This window comes from Saccopteryx bilineata, chromosome 1, assembly GCF_036850765.1.
Source record: "Saccopteryx bilineata isolate mSacBil1 chromosome 1, mSacBil1_pri_phased_curated, whole genome shotgun sequence".
Lineage (NCBI taxonomy): Eukaryota > Metazoa > Chordata > Mammalia > Chiroptera > Emballonuridae > Saccopteryx > Saccopteryx bilineata.
The window spans coordinates 62,071,136-62,090,710 of NC_089490.1; the positions used below are offsets into that span (position 1 = coordinate 62,071,136).

Consider the following 19,575-nt stretch of genomic DNA (forward strand, 5'->3'; position numbering starts at 1 on the left):
GAGCCACAGTGACATCCGGGAGACACCAGGACTGCTCCTTTCTCATTGTCTCCTCGCACAAAGACCTGGACACAGACTTTGCAACCCATTCACGAACCAAGGGCATCCGGTAAGTCCTCTTTCTGCCTGTGAGCTGTGCAGAGCCTCGCACTCTGCACTGTGTACGTAAATGCCCCGTGCATGCACACTGGATTCTCGCCTTCTTGCGCAACACTTGGCTTTTTTTTTTTTTTTTAGAAATTAAATTTAATGGGGTGACACTGCTCAATACGAGTACATAGTTTTCAAGTAATCACTTCTATAGCATTGAAACTGTGGATTAAGTTGTGTAAAATCAGAGCCCTGCTAATGTACACAGCCCTGAACTTCAGGCCAAAATCTGACCGCAGCTTGGTGCATTCTCACAGCATGTCCCTCAGGAAGTGACCCTTCACACCGGTTTCATTTCACTTTGGCCAGTGACAGCTCCCCTATGGGCAGGGGCTGAGGGCAGCCACAACTCAATGCCCAGGGACTGCTGGGCAGAAGGAGTGACTCTGGAAGCACTGAGGGGGAGAAGAAGGTGACCTCCTCCCAGCTGATGCCAAAGGTATGGCTCAAACTTCGTGCACATTCAATCAGCCCTCTCCCCCTCGCTGTTCCCACAGCAGAGTCTGCCCTCTTCCCTGTCTCCACACTCTTCTCTTTCTAACCTTGTTCTTCAAACACATGTTCCCTTGAAATAGCATATGTTCATACCACAGTTACCTCATCGTCTTTTGTAATAGGTTCCAAGGCTGACAGGCCAGGGCTTGCCAGGAGTGTCTCTTTTAGGAATTGTATTTAACTGCTAGTGAGAGCAAAGAGAAGACAGAAGTTCAATTTTTCTCTCACATAAAAGTTCACAGGTGGCAGTTCCAGGCTGACATCACAATGAGCATCAAGAACTAAGGCTTCTTCAAATGTTTAGCTTGATCTCTTTAGCTTCTGGCTTTCCTCCTGAAGGTCACCTTGTGAGCAGAGACTGATGCTACAACACCAACTATCACATCTGGATTCCAGGCAGGAGGCAGAAGAGAGAAGGAGGGGTAGTGAGCAGGCAATATACAGATGTTGAATTATAATGTTGTATGCCTGAGAATTATATAATGTTATTAACCAATGTTGTCCCAATAAATTTAATTTTTAAAAACAGTAAAATTTAAAAAATAAAAATAATCTCTAACCAACCACCTAGCTTTAGACCTTAAGAAACTAGGGGGAAAAAATGAAACCCAAAACTAGAAAAAGAAAGGAAATAACAAAGATGAAAGCAGAGTAAACAAAATAGAGGTTAGAAAAACAACAGAGGCCCTGGCCAGTTGGCTCAGCGGTAGAGCGTCAGCCTGGCGTGCGGGGGACCCGGGTTCGATTCCCGGCCAGGGCACATAGGAGAAGCGCCCATTTGCTTCTCCACCTCCCCCCTCCTTCCTCTCTGTCTCTCTCTTCCCCTCCCGCAGCCAAGGCTCCATTGGAGCAAAGATGACCCGGGCGCTGGGGATGGCTCCTTGACCTCTGCCCCAGGCACTAGAGTGGCTCTGGTCACGGCAGAGCGACGCCCGGGAGGGGCAGAGCATCGCCCCCTGGTGGGCAGAGCTTCGCCCCTGGTGGGCGTGCCGGGTGGATCCCGGTCCGGCGCATGCGGGAGTCTGTCTGACTGTCTCTCCCTGTTTCCAGCTTCAGAAAAATACAAAAAAAAGAAAAAAAAGAACAACAACAGAAAAAATCAATGAAACCAAAAGTTGGTTCTTTGAAAACAGAAACAAACTTTTGACAAGGGTGCTAAGACTATTCAATGGGAAAAAAACAGTCTTTTTAACAAAGGGTGCTGAGAAAACTTGGATATTCACATGCAAAAGAATGAAGTTGGATCGTTACCTAACACCCTATACAAAAATTAGCTCAAAATGGATCAAGGACCTAAATGTAAGACATAAAGCAATAAAATTCTTAAAAGAAAACATCAAACAAAAGCTTTATAACATTAAATTGGGCAACAGTTTCTTGAATATGACGCCAAGTAAAAAAAGAAAAAAACAGACAAATCAGACTTCTTGAAAACATAAAAATATTTTGCACCACAGGATACTATTATCAGAGTAAAAAAAAGGTCATCTTCAAAATTGTAGGAAATTTTGCAAATCACATATCTGATAAGGGATTAATATCCAGAATATACAGAAAACTAAAACTCAACAACAACAATAACAAAATAAAAACCTAATAAAAAAAATAGGCAGAGGTTTTGAATAAATATTTCTCCAAAGAAGATGTATGAATGGTCAATAAACATATGAAAAGATGCTCAACACCCCTAATCCTTTGGAAAATGCAAATCGAAACTACAATGAGACACCACCTCACAAACATTGGAGTGCCTAGTATCAAAAACAAAACAAGCCCTGGCCGGTTGGCTCAGTGGTAGAGCGTCGGCCTGGCGTGCAGAAGTCCCGGGTTCGATTCCCAGCCAGGGCACACAGGAGAAGCACCCATCTGCTTCTCCACCCCTCCCCCTCTCCTTCCTCTCTGTCTCTCTCTTCCCCTCCCGCAGCCGAGGTTCCATTGGAGCAAAGATGGCCCAAGTGCTGGGGATGGCTCCTTGGCCTCTGCCCCAGGCACTAGAGTGGCTCTGGTCGCAACAGAGAGACGCCCCAGAGGGGCAGAGCATCGCCCCCTGGTGGGCGTGCCGGGTGGATCCCGGTCGGGCACATGCGGGAGTCTGTCTGACTGTCTCTCCCCGTTTCCAGTTTCAGAAAAATACAAAAAAAAAAAACACAAAAAAACAGGGGACAGTAAGTGTTGGCGAGTACATGAAGAAAGCAGAACCCTTGTGCATTGGTGGTGGAATGTGAGATGGTACAGCCACTATGGAAAGCAGTATGGCAGTTCCTCAAGAAATTAAAAATAAAATTATCATATTATTCAGCAATTCCATTTCTGAATGTATACACAAGAGAATTGAAATCAGGTTTTCAAAAAGATATTCATATACATCCATGTGCATAGTAGCATTATTTACAACTGGTGAAACATAAAAGCAAAGCAGATGTTCATAGTGATTAAATGTAAAACCAAAATATAATTCAGCCTTAAAAAAGAAGGAAATGTTGTAATATGCACAACATGGATAAAACTTGAGGATATTATGCTATGTGAAATAAACAATCACCAGAAAACAAATACTACATGATTCCCCTTATATGAGGTACTTGGAGTTGTCACATCATAAAGACAGACCCTATATAATAGTGTAACAGTGGCTGCCAGGAGCTGGGGGAGAAGGGAAGGGGAGTTATTGTTTAGCGTACAGAATTGCAGTCTTACAAGGTGAAGAGTTCTAGGGATGGATGTTGGTGATGGTTGCACAACAATGTGAATGTACTTAATGCCACTGAATTTTACACTTAAAAATGGTTAAGATGGTAAATTGCATGTATTTTACCACCATTCAAACATCTGTTATCTCAGTGTGGCTCATTTTATTTTCTCATTTAGATTGATATGAAAAAAGGTATTTTGGATGGTGTCTTGGACATTCTGAGTAGTATGTCATGAGACCGTGGTACCTATATAAACATTCTAACTTGGCCAGCTGTCACCCTGCCAACGTTCAGAACACACATCCTGGCCCGCTTGTGTGGGCGGTGGGTTGAAAGTCAGCCTTATTTCCAACGCCTTTTTCATGTTTTTCTCATCGACTCCACCTGTGTCCTCCCCAGAAGTCAATCTGAAACCTGTGTGGTATTAGTTCAGCGCTCAAACCTATTGCTGTGTGAATTCTGATCAATTTCACTTGAGGGTTGCCTAATGCTTCATTCAGAGATTTATAAAGGCTTTTGTTCAGCTCCTTCTAGTCTCTATTCAGGAAGGCTGGGTTTTGCTTCTTTTGCTCTTCCCTTTGTACAGCGTGGTCCTGGTCAGCGGGGTTCCTTCCCCAGTCTCTGCAGCCGCTGCGCCAGTGGGAAGGGGTGAGGAGGCACTTCCGACATTCGTGTAGTGCGGGGTGACTCGCCACAGTGACAGGCGGGCAGAGGGGAGGTGCCGCCTCCACAATGCAGGTGAGGAATGGTCCATGGGGCTCTGGCCACAGCCTCCACAGCCACAGGGCCCAATGGGGAGGCAGAAGGTTGCAGCTTTTTCCTCATCTTTTACTTGCCATAGGGGGATATAGTTAAAAATATGGATTTTACAGGACCATCCTTTTCCTAGTCCTTTGGTAGAGAACACAGGCTTTCTTGCAGCTTTTTGTATGTGTATATGTCTGAATCAGTGGCATTTTTAGGTTGGGAGCATCTCTAGTGCCCAGGACAGGATAGAGGGGGGCTAACAGACACACACAGACCCCTCACTTCTGGGTTATTCTCAAATTCCAAAGTCTCTAGCCATCTGTCTTCCTTCCTACTCCTTTCAGGGTCTTCTGGTACTTGATGCATTTTGTCATGGTTTTGAGTTGTAATCAGCAGAAGAAAAAAGGTGTAATGCACTTACTCCATTTTGTCTGAAATCAGAAGCCTCTGTTCAGTTTTAATGGCAAGTTTTGTGCTCAGGTATCCAGAGAAACTTAAGGTTATAAACAGGTGCTCACTGAGGCAAGCCTTGATTCCTAGACTCTGGGCCAGGGCAGCCTCCTGTCACCTAGGCTCTCCCTGGTGTCTGTGGGTGACATTCTGCTGATACAGCTGCATCTGCTCTTACTTCTCCACAGAACAGGGAGGAACACTAGGTTTTGTTTTTGTTTCTTTATACATTACATGAGAGGAACATTAATTCTCATTGTCAGACAGCATCAGAGCACAGGCCAGCCTTTGGTGAGATTTGGGGGATGGTGCAGTTAGGCAGACAAAGCAGTAACAAAGCCACGGGGACTTCACACTTTCCAACGCCTTGCTGAGCCAGGCCAGTTTGGCTTTGAATCTGAATACAGGTTGGCTCCAGCAACTCACTACAGGCTGTAAGCAAAACTAAACAAGCAGGAGCAGAAAACATTATAGGAGGAAGCGAGCGCCTTCGTCACTGCAGATTTGTAAGGAAGGTCGAGCACTGTGAACAACCACACACTGCCATCCCAGGGCCTGATCGGCCCCCAAAGCCGACTCTGGGGGCGCTTGGTACAGATGCCTGACCTCTGTGAGTTTCAGGAGTGTCATCCACAAGGCACTGCCAAAGATACCACCTCCTCTGAAAAGCCCACACAGCCTTACTGAGCAGCGTGGCCAAGTGTGCTGGGAAGAACGCACGCCAGCAGCTGAGCGTCCCGCTTGCCTTTCTGAGTAGATGTTGGTTTCTCTTCTCTCTTTCTGTGTGAGCAAGCAAATTTGCATCCGCTGTCTAATGTGTCTTAAAAGCCAACATTTTCAGTGTGTTTTTGGTGTGGAAAATGATCATCCCACAATTGGCACAGCGAGATCATTTCTTAGGTGAGGCATTTCCTTGGAGACATAACTGCCGTTTGTAGAGTTTTGTTATTTTAGACAACACATTGCCTGGCTTGGGGAACAGAATGTGAGTAAACTGACAAACTTTCTCAGGAACGTGAGAGCCAGTCTCGGCTCCTGGCAACAGTTAGAGCTGGATTTGGGCAAGCACCAGCCAGGCAGAGAACACCCACCTGCCCACTCGTGCTCCTCGGGCTGCACATCTGCACAGTCCCTGGAGCGGAAGGCGAGAGGGGAGGGTGGGCTGACTGTCGCCTGTGCCTCTTCACCCCCTGTCTGCTGCTAAAGAGGCTTCCTGCTCTGGTCACCAACAGAAAAACTACTCAAAGTAGAAGGGCATAAAATGGCCTTTTTTTTTTTTTTTTTTTTTTTTTTTTTTTTTTTTTTGAGCCAAGTCCAAATGGAATCCAAAATCTGTGCAAAAAAAAATGTGGGCATGCTTCCTGTTTTGTCACACTCCTCACAAACATTCCTGGTGCCACGCCCCTTCCCTTCCTTAACCTTTACGGCTTCAGACTGTTTTCCCGAGGAAGGTGTTTAGATCATGTATTAAGCTTAAAAGTACAAACTCATTGGTGAAAGAAATGTAATTGGGTTGAATAAAGTGCAAAATGAACTTCTCGTGTGTTTGGTGAGCATACCCCTAAAAGTGAAGGCATGGAGTGAAGATATTGAAGGATTTTTACTCAAAATGGATGGATTGGGGGGGGGGGTAAGTGGATGGGTGGATCAATGAATGGATAAAAGGATAAATGGATGGACCTACAGATGGATGGACAGACGGATGGATGGATGAGGTAAAAAGGGAGCAACAGCAGGCTCCATGGCCCCTTGGAGCTTCTATCCAGTGAGTGTATGGGGGGGTGGGGTGGCCTGCCAGCCTTCCCCTCTTTGGTGGCCTGTGGGAAAACTCAGCCCCTCCCTGGCCCTGGCCTGGGCTGACTGACTGGACGTATGTGTAGGTAACATGCAGGACTCACACCCACACCAACATCTGTGCCTTTGCCTTGGCTGATGCAAGAACACTGGCCTAAGAAAGAAAGAAAGAGAGTAATAGGAAAAGACCTTCAGCTGAGAACAAAGATACAGAGCTATTCAGTTTCAAGGCCAAAATCAACAAGCAACCATTATTCTTATTTCAAAAGTGGTTCATCAGAATAGAAAAAAAAAAAAGATCTGTGTTTACTGATCCTGAAGCATCTCTTCCAATCCCAGCAGGAACGGGAACCTTGGCACTAGAACAGCATGCGCGACAGAGCCCCTTCCCAGCCGCAGGGCCTCCTAGTGGGGGAGAGCTGGGCTGAAGCCTGGGACCTGCTTCCAAGCCCTGACCCTGAGGCTGGTGGTTCTGGGGCATTAGCCAGCAACCCCCTGGTTGGCAGCTGTTCAAAGCAGGACTGATCATCCTGCAGGAAGCTCAGGACAGTGCCCCCCCTCCTTTCCCAGCTCACCACAGGGTTCTGCCAGGGCCAGGCTGGCTCCTCCCCACACTTCCTCCAGTGCCTGCTCCCTTGTGTGCATGTGCTTTGAAGAACCTGGCTCCCAGCTGGCAGGTCAGGTGAGTGTGAGTACCCCTGGGGCTAAACCACTGAGTCCCAGAGGCACGCTCCTTCTTGGGAAGGGCTCCCCCTGGTTGCCTTCCTTTATCTCTCTCCTCTTTCCAGTTCCCCAACTTTATGCTTTGTCTTATATGCTGGTCCTAAATGGCATGTCTGCTACATTGGAGGGGGAGAAAAAGCTTCCCTATTTATCTGCTCCCGCCCACCCCCTGCACCCTCCCCAGCACACCAGGGGCCCTGCTGGTCCCAGGTCCCTCCCCTGTAAGGAAGCACCTACACCAGGGGCCGCTGAAGGTGCCTTCTAGCCCCAGTCCTCTTCTTTTAGAGAGAGTGTGTAGTGATTTCCTTCCCCAGATTCCCCAGAGCAGAGACTCTACTCCTCACCCGTTCTAGGCCTCACGAAAGACTCAGGACTGAAAACTGAACAGTCGGCTCTGTACATTTACAATCAAAGTAATTAAAGGTAAATAAAACTTATACTTTGTTGGTTTGTTTATTTTGTTCATTAAATTCCACATTTAAGTGATATCATATATTTTTCTTTCTCTCGCTAGCATAATGTTCTCCTGGTCCATCCATGCTGTCGCAAAAAGTAAGAGCACCTTCTTTTTTATGCCTGACTGATACAGAGAACAGACTGACAGCTCTCAGAGGGGAGTGGGGTTAAGGGGCTGAGTGAAAAAGATAAAGAAATCAAGCAAAAAATCTCTCTCGTACACACAGACCACAGCATGGTGATGAGCAGAGGGGAAGAGCTTGGGGGAGGATGGGGGAGGGGTAAATGGTGATGGAAGAGGGTGGGGGAGGACGGGGGGGGGAGGGGTAAATGGTGATGGAAGAGGGTGGGGGAGGACGGGGGGGGAGGGGTAAATGGTGATGGAAGAGGGTGGGGGAGGATGGGGGAGGGGTAAATGGTGATGGAAGAGGGTGGGGGAGGACGGGGGAGGGGTAAATGGTGACGGAAGAGGGTGGGGGAGGACGGGGGGAGGGGTAAATGGTGATGGAAGAGGGTGGGGGAGGACGGGGGAGGGGTAAATGGTGACGGAAGAGGGTGGGGGAGGACGGGGGGGGAGGGGTAAATGGTGATGGAAGAGGGTAGGGGAGGACGGGGGAGGGGTAAATGGTGATGGAAGAGGGTGGGGCAGGACGGGGGAGGGGTAAATGGTGACGGAAGGAGACTTGACTGCAGATGGTGAACAATGCACAGATGATGAATTATAGAACTGTACACTTAAGCCTATGTAATTTTATTAACCAATGTCACCTCAATAAATTTTTTTTAAATAAAACTTTAAATTTAGTATTTCAGTCACACTGGCCATTTTTCAACTTCTCAGTAGCACCCTGTGGCCAGAAAATGCAGAGACACATCTCTGCCACTGTGGAATTTCTCCTGACAGCCCTGTTCCCCACAGGGTTTGGGCCCTGGGGCTGAGAAATGTCCTAACATGGAAATGACAAACACAGTCCTAATTATTCTGCTCTGAACCCGCATGCCATGGTCTTTCTGAGAAGACTTTAGCACGATAACTGTGAGTCAGAGCAAGAACCCACAACCCCCAAACATGAATCCCATATTGGATTTTTAAACAGTCACCCTCTGCAGTCAGCACTGTCTATACCACAGGACCACCCAATGTCCACGTCCTTGTGCCAGAAATGTGAGGACTCGGGAAGGTCAGAGTCACACCAGACCGTGGGGTTGCCCAGGGGGGCACCGGTGAGTCTTGTCCTCCATAACACTCACTGGAAGCAAGATACAAACTCTGAGAATGTTTCCAGCCAGTGTGGCTGGGATCAGAGGCTGCCTCAGCTTCCCAGCCCCTCCACCTGGTTGGGGAAATGACCACCAGGCTGGCTCTGCCAGTGCTGGTGGGAGTCCTCTGCCTTCCTTGCTCACTCTTTAGGTGGGACCTGTGTACACAACACAAGAGATATAAAAAGCACTCCTTGTCCCTGACCTTGAGGCATCGAGCATCTGGAAGGTGGCAAGACCAGTCAACCAGGCAGTCACCCCGAGAGACAGACGGACCTGCTGTGGCCATCTTCCTACTCATCCCCCTTCAGGCGGTTCCCACACAGTCCAGGAGGGCCTCAGCTGTCTACAAATGTAGGACCCTCCCAAGTGAACATGGTCATCCTGGGCCCTTTGTTCCCTTTCACATTTTCCCTTTGATGGGTTTATAGGCTGCAGACCTTTCCCACCAGGTTCTCCTCCTGCAGCGAGAGCTCACCTTCTCCTCCTCGCTTATAGGCAGACACCTCTGCCTCACTTTGTCCATAAATGTTGCATGTCCTGCCTTTCTGCCTAGATCTCCCTCTTTCATTCTACTTATGTTTTGCTCATCATTTTCCATTTGCTGTTGCTGAATGTATTCTCCACGCTGCGCCATGGTCTGGGAGCCTGGTCTGCACAAACTACATCCCTGCCTCCCTGCCCTCTGGCGTGCAGCTGGGACAGCCAATGGGGACTCCGGCAGGAGCGGGGAGAACCAGGGGAGGCGGAGGGGTACTTAGGACCCTCTCCTTCCTACTCTCCTCCCTGTTGAGATTTTAGTAGGCCCTCATTTTTCCTGGGCCTCCCTTTCACTTGTGCTATGGCCACAAGGCTCCAGTCACACTGTCCCCTCCCCTTTTGTCCCTTCAGGCCCAGAGACAGGAATGGCTCCTCCTTTTGCTATTGTCCAGGTACTTTACCATCCTTCATTGGTCCTCCAAACCCTGCCCTGCCCACATCTCTGTAAATAGCCACTTCTGCAAACTCTCTTCTTTTAGCTCTTTTATACAAACCACCTGTGTTTTGCTGAAACCCAGAGTGACCCAGCACCCTTTTTATGTGGAGCAGATTCTGCTTATCTACTGCTGCATAACAAGCCACCCAAACACAGCAACATAACACAGCAGCAGTCATGTATTACTGCTATTTTTCATGGTTCTGGCTGTTGACTCAGCCCAGGTAGATGGTTCCCACTCTAGGTCTCTCGAGCCCATGGTGTGATGATGTGATGGCAGGGGCTGGAGACATCTCAAAGGCTTTCTCATTTGCATGGTCCAGCTCTCCACTGGGACCTCAGCTGCGGCACCTGTCTGTGGCCTTCCCACAGAGCCACGCTTCCTCACAGAATGGTGGCTGGGTTCCCAGGGCCAGAGACAATGAAGGAGCCACAAAAAAGCTGAATTGTTTTATGACCTGGTCTTAAAAATCACACAGCAATACTTTTGCTGCATTGTATTTATCAGAAGTTAGTCACTAAGGCAAAGCCATGTTCCAGATGAGAATAGTGTTAATTTGTGGGCACGTTTAAAATCAGCATAAGTGGTAAATTCCAAATCCAATACCTTTTCCTCCCATGGCCATCTCGATTGATGTCCTCCACACCATCTTGTGTCCCCAAGGCCGAAATAAAAGCTCGTCTCCAGACTCTTCTCTCCTCACCCCACACCCACTGGGTGCCAGTGTCTGTTAACTCAACCCTCCCAATTTCTCTCCAATACCTCAGCTTCTCTCCAGCTCTCCACCACTGCCCTGGTTGGGCCTCCATCATGTCCATCTGTTCTCTGTGTCACTACCAACCTCCGTTTTTTTTTCCCGCAGGTACTTGGACCCCCATTGAAATGCACCTCAGACCTACAGTCCTTCACTTTCCTGAGCAAGAACCTGAGTACTGGAGACGGGAAGGGACTTGCCCGAAGTCACAGAGCTGCCCAGAGTAGAGGCAGGCTACATCTCAGGGCTGCTGGCCATGAGGATGGCCGCCTTCCAGCACACTCACTGCTGGAGGGGAAATCTTTGGATGTTCTTGGAAAGCATTCTCCCACCAGAGACCTGGGACAATTTCTCTGCCTCTTCATTCCAGTCCTGAAATATGGTTTCTGTTATTGGATTTTGCAACAAAAATGATTGTTAGAGAAATAAATGGACACTTTTTATTATTTTCTGGATTCCAATTTACCAATTTAGCACTTAAATAGGCATGTCCAGATTTCTGAGTGTCATCAGCTCATGAAGAACTATTCTTGCTCTTAAGGAACCTCCATCCCAATTTACACATGACACAGAGGGGATGGGCACACACACAGTGACACTATGCTCTTCCTTTTTGGTAAGGGCTGGGAAAGTGCAAAGAAAGGAGAGAAAATAGAAATGGATAGAAAAAGATCAGCACCAGAGGGTGGGTGAAAATAGCACGGGAGATCGCAAAGAACTTGATGGGAGCTGTCCCCAAGATGAGGGAATTTCGAAGCTCCACAACTATTTATTTATTTTTGCATATGGAATCAGCCATTTTATGCAGCTGATAAAACCAAGGACAATTAGACCAGATTGAGCTTTAATTTTGGATTGAGAGTGCAATTTTTTTTTTTTACCGAGAAGTCCCTCCCACAACATCTGAAATTACTAACTAGCTGCGGAAGGCCCCCAAAGCCATCAGCCTAGATAAGTGTGAGTTTATTGCTTGTCAAAATGTAGACACTGATAAGATTCCCATGTTCCTGCAGGGGCATTAGAAAGTCTAGACGAGATGCAGATTAAGGTCTCATCTCATGGAGCATTATTTAAAGCATGTGCTTGTTTACAGTTGATTCAACTTGGGAACTGAGGAAGAAAAGGGGACCCCTGAAGTGTCTGGGCTGCTGGACTGGGTTTAGGAGAAATGGGGATGGGGGGTGTTGGGGGACACATTCCATTCAAGAGCTAGATTTTCCTTGCAATTTAATTCCCCTCACCTTAACAAAGAAATTTCCATCCCCTTTGTTCTTTTCTCTACTTCTCCCCTGCTTTGCCAACCTGGTCCATAGCAGCAGAACATCCGAGCTACAAGTTCAGACTCTCGGAGTCCAGGCAGACCTGGGGTGGGACCCCACTTCACCTTATACCCCCTGCGACCTGCACAAGAGACTTCTCCCTGAGCCCCGGGACACGTCTGCTGAGTGCTGGGCAGTGATGTCATGTACCGCACAGGCTGCTGACCAGACTAATGAGGGCATATGCATAAGGCATTTAGCACTGGCCTGGCACCAAGCCGGGGTTCAGGAAATGTTTGCCATCGTTTTGTATTTATTCTCATCGTTATATGGCCTGTCATGCACGCAGGCCCATTTCTCCTAGTGCTTGCCATTGCTGACAAGTGTCCCTTTGAAAGGCTCTGTCCCTGTGAGGAAGCTGGGATGCCACAAAGCTCTTGCAAGGTGGTGCAGGGCTGGGTCCAGCTAAGGTCAGAGAGGGGGCAGACAGGCAGCCAACTTCAAGCTTATTGGTCAGATGTGGATGGGTGGGATGTAAGATTTGCTGCTTCCTAGAGAGGCTCAGGGAACATGAGGGGTCTTTTAATAAGGGACCACCTGAGCTGGGAGATCACCTGAATGTGGCCAGGCCTTCAAAACCTCCCCTCTGTGCTCTAGCAGGTGATTGGGCTCAAAAATCATGACCAAGTCCTACTTCACAGGCCTTTCCCTCTCTCGGGGTGAGACATGTCTGATTCTCCTCCCTCAGGGACCTGGCTTTCTCTGTCCCGCAGGGGAGGCAGAGGCTGAGGGGGACTCAGCAGGGACGGCGCCTTGCTGGCAGACAGACCCGGACGGAGGAAGGGAGTGTGAGACAGGGTGAAGGACCTGCTCTCAGCCTTTAGATCGTCCCTGGAGTAGCCATACTTATCTGTACAGCTTGTACTGGCACAGTTCACACCCCAAGGGGCTCATGAGATGGGGGGATGGGTGTGATTGGAGGTCATGTGAGAGATGAGCACAGGTGTGTTGCAAGCCCACCGGGTAGGCCAGTGAAGGCTGGAAAGGTCTGGACTAGGACATGAAGGCTACCTGAGTATGCTTTAGGGGCTTGAAGAACAGTCTAGTATGGTGTGTGTGTGTGTGTGTGTGTGTGTGTGTGTGTGTGTACTACAGTGCTACAGACATTTCGAGTTGCTGGAGCTGCAAGCCTGGGTGTGGGGCAGGACTGTCGGAAGGGGAGAGGTTGGCAGGGACCATGTGACAGACCCCCTGAAGGCCGGTGCTACAGAGTTGGGACTTGCTCGTGTAAGCGATGGGAAGCCCCTGAAAATGCTGAGACAGGCGAGTGTCATCGTGGAGCTGCATTTTAGATCAGCCAAGACTTGTTCCAGCAACATGTGCTTGGGTCTCAGATGGTCGCACACTCAGCTGCCACAGTTTGGCTTTGCTAAGCTGAAGGGACTCAAGGCAACATTTGCTCATGCCTTTGCTTAGCAATGGAGCAAAGCAAACTAGTCCTCCATGTCACCAGAGGCCCTCTAAAATGCATTTTTATTTTTTATCAAAGCGACACATGTATGTATATTGTTTTAAAAACTCAAACATGACTACAAAGTGTGAAATACAGTGTGTCCGTAAAGTCATGGTGCACTTTTGATCAGTCACAGGAAAGCAACAAAAGACGATAGAAATGTGAAATCTGCACCAAATAAAAGGAAAACCCTCCCAGTTTCTGTAAGATGATGTGGCAGCATGTGCACATGCACAGATGATGACGTAACACCGTGTATACAGCGGAGCAGCCCACGGCCATGCCAGTCGAGATGTGGACAGTACAGAGGAAAGTTCAGTGTGTTCTGTGGCTCGCTAAATTCGAATCCGTGACCAAAGTGCAACGTGAATATCGACGCGTTTATAACGAAGTGCTACCACATAAGGAATAACATTACTTGGTGGGATAAGCAGTTGAAGGAAACCAGCAGTTTGGTGGAGAAACCCCGTTCTGGTAGGCCATCAGTCAGTGACGAGTCTATAGAGGCTATACGGGATAGCTACCTAAGGAGCCCTGAAAAATCTGTGTGTGAGCCTACATCAAACTGCACTGAATAGGTATGAAACTAGGAGAGTTTTCCTTTTATTTGGTGCAGATTTCACATTTCTATTGTCTTTTGTTGCTTTCCTGTGACCGGTCAAAAGTGAACCATGACTTTATGGACACACTGTAAAAGACAACTGCCCCTGCCCTATCTGCCTCCCTCCCAGTTCTCATTCCCCAAAGATGTCTTCCTTCCTCTGGTACTTACCTCCTCACAATGCTTTCTTCACTTTAGATTTGTGTGGAAGGCCACACCCTCTCCCATACAGACACCTCATCTCCTCTTCACTTTCTCAAGATAGTTATGTCACTCTGCTAAATCAGTGGCTAATTTAGTCTTTTCGGCAAAGCTGTGCCACCTCTTACATATCTTAGAACAATGTTTTCTTTGGGTTTGCTTTTTGTTTTTCTTAGAGTAATTGTCCGTTTGCTTGGTTTCTCTATGTACCTATCACTAACTCATTCTCAATCTGCCCAACTGAGCCCCGAATAGCCTTTCCTACCTCGGAGCACAGCTGACCCTCCAAAGACTTCGCTTTTCCCTGGGGTTCCCTCTGCGCTGCCTGCCCCGCCCCCCGGGGGGGGGGCGCCCTCCAGCAGGCTGCCCAGCTGGCACGCGGGAGCTTCTCATTCTCAACCTGGAAAATCACTTCGCTTCCAGAGGCCCTCTCGGGGACTCTTTGGGACCATGCTTTCTCCGGTACAAGAAGCTATACCAAACTTTACTTAAAAAGCTAAAAAAAAAATTTGGATTCTCCTTTTAATTAGCCTAGAAACTACTTTTAGCGCTGTGCAAACCTTGGCTTTCTGAGGAGGGCACAAAATCAAAGCCCCTCTCGGGTGTTAAACCTGCGGAAGCCTCGGCTCTGCCAGCCTGATTAGTACCACGGCAGAGGGAACACGCCACGGCTCTGCCTCCAGGTGCGCACGGCGATTTAACTAAACGCTATCAAAGCCTTTCTAAGTCAAAAAGCCCCCTGGGCTTGTTTTAATAGATAAAGCTAATTTGTAATTAGGACATTTAGTTGTTAATATGTAAATGAGCCCTGTTGTTATCTGTAATTAGCACGAAATCCTTGATTGTGAAAGAGATATGGCTAAAACCCTCACTCCAGTCTCCAAGTACCAGAGGACCTCCCCGACCTCACCTCCGACCCACATCGCCACTCCAAGATTCCCGTCCAGGTGTCAGCTGCCTGCTGGGCCCCTTCTCTGTTCCAGAGCACCTTGAACTAGTTCTGTCCGCTCCCCATACTTGCAGCTCTTTCTAAGAAGCCCACTCCTCAGACCTGTCTTCCCCTCTGCCCCTCCTCCTCCAGCAGGACCTCCCTGTCATCCAGACAGCCACCTAACCCAGAGTAGGGGTCTCCTCATGAACTCTCCTGTCCTCCTCTGCCTCCCCCCCCCCACTCCAGTTCCCAGGCTGCAGCTTCTTACTCCGCCACGGCACTGCCAAGGCCAAGCCACAGGGCCTCCTCCTGCCGCTCACTGCCCATGGCGTGGCCAGCGTGGTTTTTCCAAACCTCCTCTTCATCTTACATCTTTCAGGACTCCGTTTCGACCTGGAGTCCACTGGGAAGATGTCAAAGATCCCCGAATCTCCGAGTGTGCTGTAAGCATCCTTCACGGCGCCCTACGCGATTGGGTAGCATTTAGGCACCCACACGGCATCTGCCCGTCTGCCTGCCTCACTCCTTAAGAGCAGAGATAGGCGTTGCCACCCTCATCGGTTGACACACTGTAGACCATCAACAAATGCTTGTCAAAAGAATGCTTGTGTTAGTCTTCTCAGATTGTTTTTACAAGTTTTCTATCAATTCTTGTTATTTCACTACTTTGCTTGCAAACCGACTTCTACACACGGCACACAGGGTAACCTTGGTCTTACTCTTGTTCAGTTGATCATGAATGCTGAATTAGGGCGGCCCACGTGGCCTGTTGTGTTCAGTCTCCTTGCTGCCCCCAGGCAGACACACAGTCCACTCTGGAAGGGCGGGGGAGCAGAGGGACGGAGTCCTGCCCCGGGAGTCGGGAGGTGAGCTCATCCCATCACTGGGCTGTGGCACCTTGGGTGGAGGTTGCATCCGGTGTGGGCAAGGGCCGGCCGAGGGAGGGGGAACCCCCGCTGAGCCATGCCGGGCATGAAGCTCTCATGCCCCGTGTTCAGATCTGCAGCCACAGGCCCTGAAGGCAGATGAAGCCCTTTGATGGCAGGCTGTAAAAACACCAGGGAGATTTTTCTCTTTGGTGGGAACATCTTTTCAAGTGTGTGGAAGATCAGGATAGGAACAGGTCAGGAAATGGGGTGTGGTAGGAAGGGGCGGTGAGAGGAGGGGCTGGGCCCCACAGTGTGGACTGTTCCGAAAGGGGTTGTAGCGAAGCTGCTTTCTTTTCTCTACAAAATGACAAAAATCACTGTGGGGACATTTACAGCCAGAATTTCTTTGACATTTTTAAATCTCTGAAATCATCAAAAATAAAACCGAATGCCATGTGCATTGGTAAGGCAGCGCTCCGTCACTGGGATAATTATCTAAAACACACCGGGGAGCCTGGGGCTCGCTCTCCGAGTTTCGGACCACTGAGACATTGGCCCGTTTCCCAGGCTGCGCTCAGGTCACGCGGAAGGTGGGCGAGAAAGGACTAAGCTCCCACTTACAAATCACTGCCAATATGGCCAGCATGCTAGGTCCACATCTTCCCCCTTAGAATGGACAGAAAGGGACAACAATGAAAACACTCGAGGTGGAATTCTGTCCAACCACCACTCACTGACTTAAACCAGCCTTTGCGGTTGATTGTTCAAGGCTAGTTCTGGGCCCATATTTCACCCCTAGGAATCTAGGAAAATGAAAGAACCTCAGCTTTTCATTCGGAAGGACTAGGAACAGAGCCCAGCAATCTCTCGAGGGTCTTAGAGCTTTTGGCTCCCTCCCTCACACACTGGCTCCTTGGGGCGGTGATTTATTGGGCAAAGCTTCATGAACAAGCACTTTGCCTTGGAGACAAAGAAATAATAACCCTGAAGTCCCAGTGAGGAGACAAACTGGCTTTCACTTAAAGGTGTGTAAAAATAATCACCTACTTTCCCTCTTCTCCACCTGACCTTCCATCATGGTATCAACCTCAACATGTTTCCCAGTTAACTATCCTTTGGGATTCAATACAATGCAAAAAAACAAAAAACAAAAAATCCAGCAACCCGCCAGCACTTCATGACAACTCCCAGCAGAGATGCTGACAGTAGGGGACGCCATCCACGGTGTTGACTATGCCATTGCTTCATGAAAGAGGCAACAAAGAGAGAGAAGGGCTGGGGCCAAGGCAGGCAGTGCAGCTGGAGCCTGACATAGACTCTTCAACCGTGGCCTTCTAGGAAGGACCATGACCTTCTAGGAAGCTCAGGGCATATTATGGGCTGTGACTTTGTACTGACAGAAGCATCCATCACCTTCACACCCCAGAGGGACTATAAGTGGTGTAACCCTAAGTGATAAACGTGTGGTGGCCATTCCGTTTAGAAATGGAGACAAGGTCACATCTGTCTGGGATTCCTTCTCCGTGGTCTTTATAAATGCACACAAAAAGGTCTGATAATATTCTGGGTGCCAAAACTAAGGTGGTCGCCTGCCTAGAACGTACTTCATGGCAGTGGCCCGTGTAAGGGACAGTCTTGTGCTGTTGGACAGGTGGGCACAAACACCCCAACTCCAAACATGTCCTCAAAACTGCTTTAGGTTCTTAAACTTTGTGGATTGTAGAAGCCTTTGAGTATTAATTAGGCAGAGAAGCTCTGGATCTGAAGTTTCTGGAATGAGGATTCCAGAAACAATAAACATATGCACTGTATTTGCCTGTGATTTCCCCTGAAAGCAGGCACCTCGCAGCTCATTCATAGTCTCCAGGTTAAGGTCCTAGTGTAGAAGTTGACAAAAAAAAAAAAAAAAATCCCTTCAAAGAGAAGATTCGTCACTGCTTTGCCAAGGAAGGTCATTTACTAAACACAGTATAAATGATCATTTTTACCAAAATTCAAAATATTTACAACTTCTCAGAAATGTCTGTGCAGATAAAGCAGGACACACCTGTGGCATGGTGCGGAGAAGGCTGGAAGGAGCTGGTTCTCTCGATCACACGCCAACCTGATTCCCAGCTGCCCCAAGAGTTTGTCTGAGTTGGAGTGCGTCACCAGTGTTTTCTTGGGTGTTTCATCTGCTTCTGATCATTTATCTGAGTGGCGATCGTCTGGGGCCTGTTTAGTGACAATGTTAGTGATGAATTTTGCGCTGGCTCCCTCCCCCTTGGTGTGATTTACGGCCTGCCGGCTGAGCCGGGACTTGGTATGGCCGAAGTGTGCATCCCCTCACCGCTGAAACAAGGCTCCATCCAGCACTGGCTCTTTATTCCCATCTATTTGGTAGCCGCCTTTTCCTCCCTCAAACTGCACACGGATGCTCTGGAGTGGTCGTCAGAACTAGAGGTTTTAGGAATCACTGTGCAAACCAAATTCTTAGCTGCGGTAATGGGAGTGCTGGCTGTTGGGCAAACATTTCCCCTGGGGCAGCTGGAATGGAGTGAGCTGCTTGGCAGGGCACTGGCTGGCCCCAGGAGGGGCTGAGAGGGATGGCTGGGCTCGCCCCTTGTGACATGCACTCAGTGCCCTGCCGAGGCTGTAGGAAGGGCTGAGAGCCAGCTCACTCTTGGCTTAGGAAGCTAAACAAGGAGACAGTTTTTCTAGTTCCCAGAGGCACACCCTACGGGTGAGCAGGGCCTCTGAATGACTCCCTACTGACAGGGGTGATGACGAGCCCAGGTCAGAGGCGGAGGAGGAGGGTGTCTGGCAGCTGTCCAGACCTGAGGCTGTCCCGTAAGGACAAACAGGACAGGGCCAGCCATCTGTTCAGCATTAGTATTTGGGACAGGGGTTCACTGTAGCATCAAACAATCAGGCCTCTAAGGGGAAGACACAGCTCCCTACCAGGAATGCTCGAGTCATCGGCAGATGTGAATCAACATTCTTTCTGCTTACAAGTTGCCACAAATCATTTTCCAGCGTTTTCACACTGGGCACCTTATCTTCTCAACCTTGGGATAAGTTCCAGGAGAGCAACTGTGTCTTTTATTTTTTTTAATGTCCACCCAGGACACCAACCAAACCCGGTCTCTGGGCTCATGCCTTTGCAGACATGAGTCCCCCTGAAATGTGCCTCTGTCCACCAGTAAAATCTGAAATAATACCCCCAAAGACCCAAAGTGCCACCATAAAGTCAGCTATGTGGAGACAGCAGTCCCAGCTCCCCCTCGTCCTGGCCACACGACCTTGGGAATCTCCAGAGTACCCCACCCCCACCCCGCACAATGGGAAGAGTGATGAGGTCCCAGAGCTGCTGCGAGGCTGTAGTCCCAGGCTAGGTGTGGCTGGTTCACTACGGGGTTCTCCACAGTGTTTGCTCAGGATCAGGGTCCATCCTCCAGGAAGCAGCTTCCCGGAGCCAACCAAAGACCTTCTCAGCCTTTTGGAACCTCCACAGCAATTTGTCCCCTTCATATCTCCTTCTTCTTCTGCCTGGCGAGTTATTACCCATCGTGCAACGTGTGTTTGTTATCTACTCCTCAACCTGGGCTCTAATACACATTCACACTTTTGTAAGCTTCTGAGGGCCAAAGCCTCCAGCATATATTAGGATTAAATGAATACTGCTTGGATCAAATGACTTAGTGTTGTGGGATAAATATTCAA

General features: G+C 48.8%; 1 long non-coding RNA gene across 2 annotated transcripts; it reads left to right on the forward strand.

Moving 5' to 3' along the window:
- The first annotated feature begins 6,766 nt into the window (after positions 1 to 6,766).
- On the forward strand, positions 6,767 to 10,925 carry LOC136319895 (uncharacterized). 2 transcript variants are annotated; one of them, XR_010728236.1, is made up of 6 exons: positions 6,767 to 7,011; positions 7,406 to 7,475; positions 7,567 to 7,604; positions 8,920 to 9,122; positions 9,660 to 9,700; positions 10,608 to 10,925. It is a non-coding gene; the product is annotated as an uncharacterized lncRNA (long non-coding RNA). The 2 variants fall into 2 exon arrangements; XR_010728237.1 differs by lacking the exon at positions 9,660 to 9,700.
- The last annotated feature ends 8,650 nt before the right edge of the window (positions 10,926 to 19,575 follow it).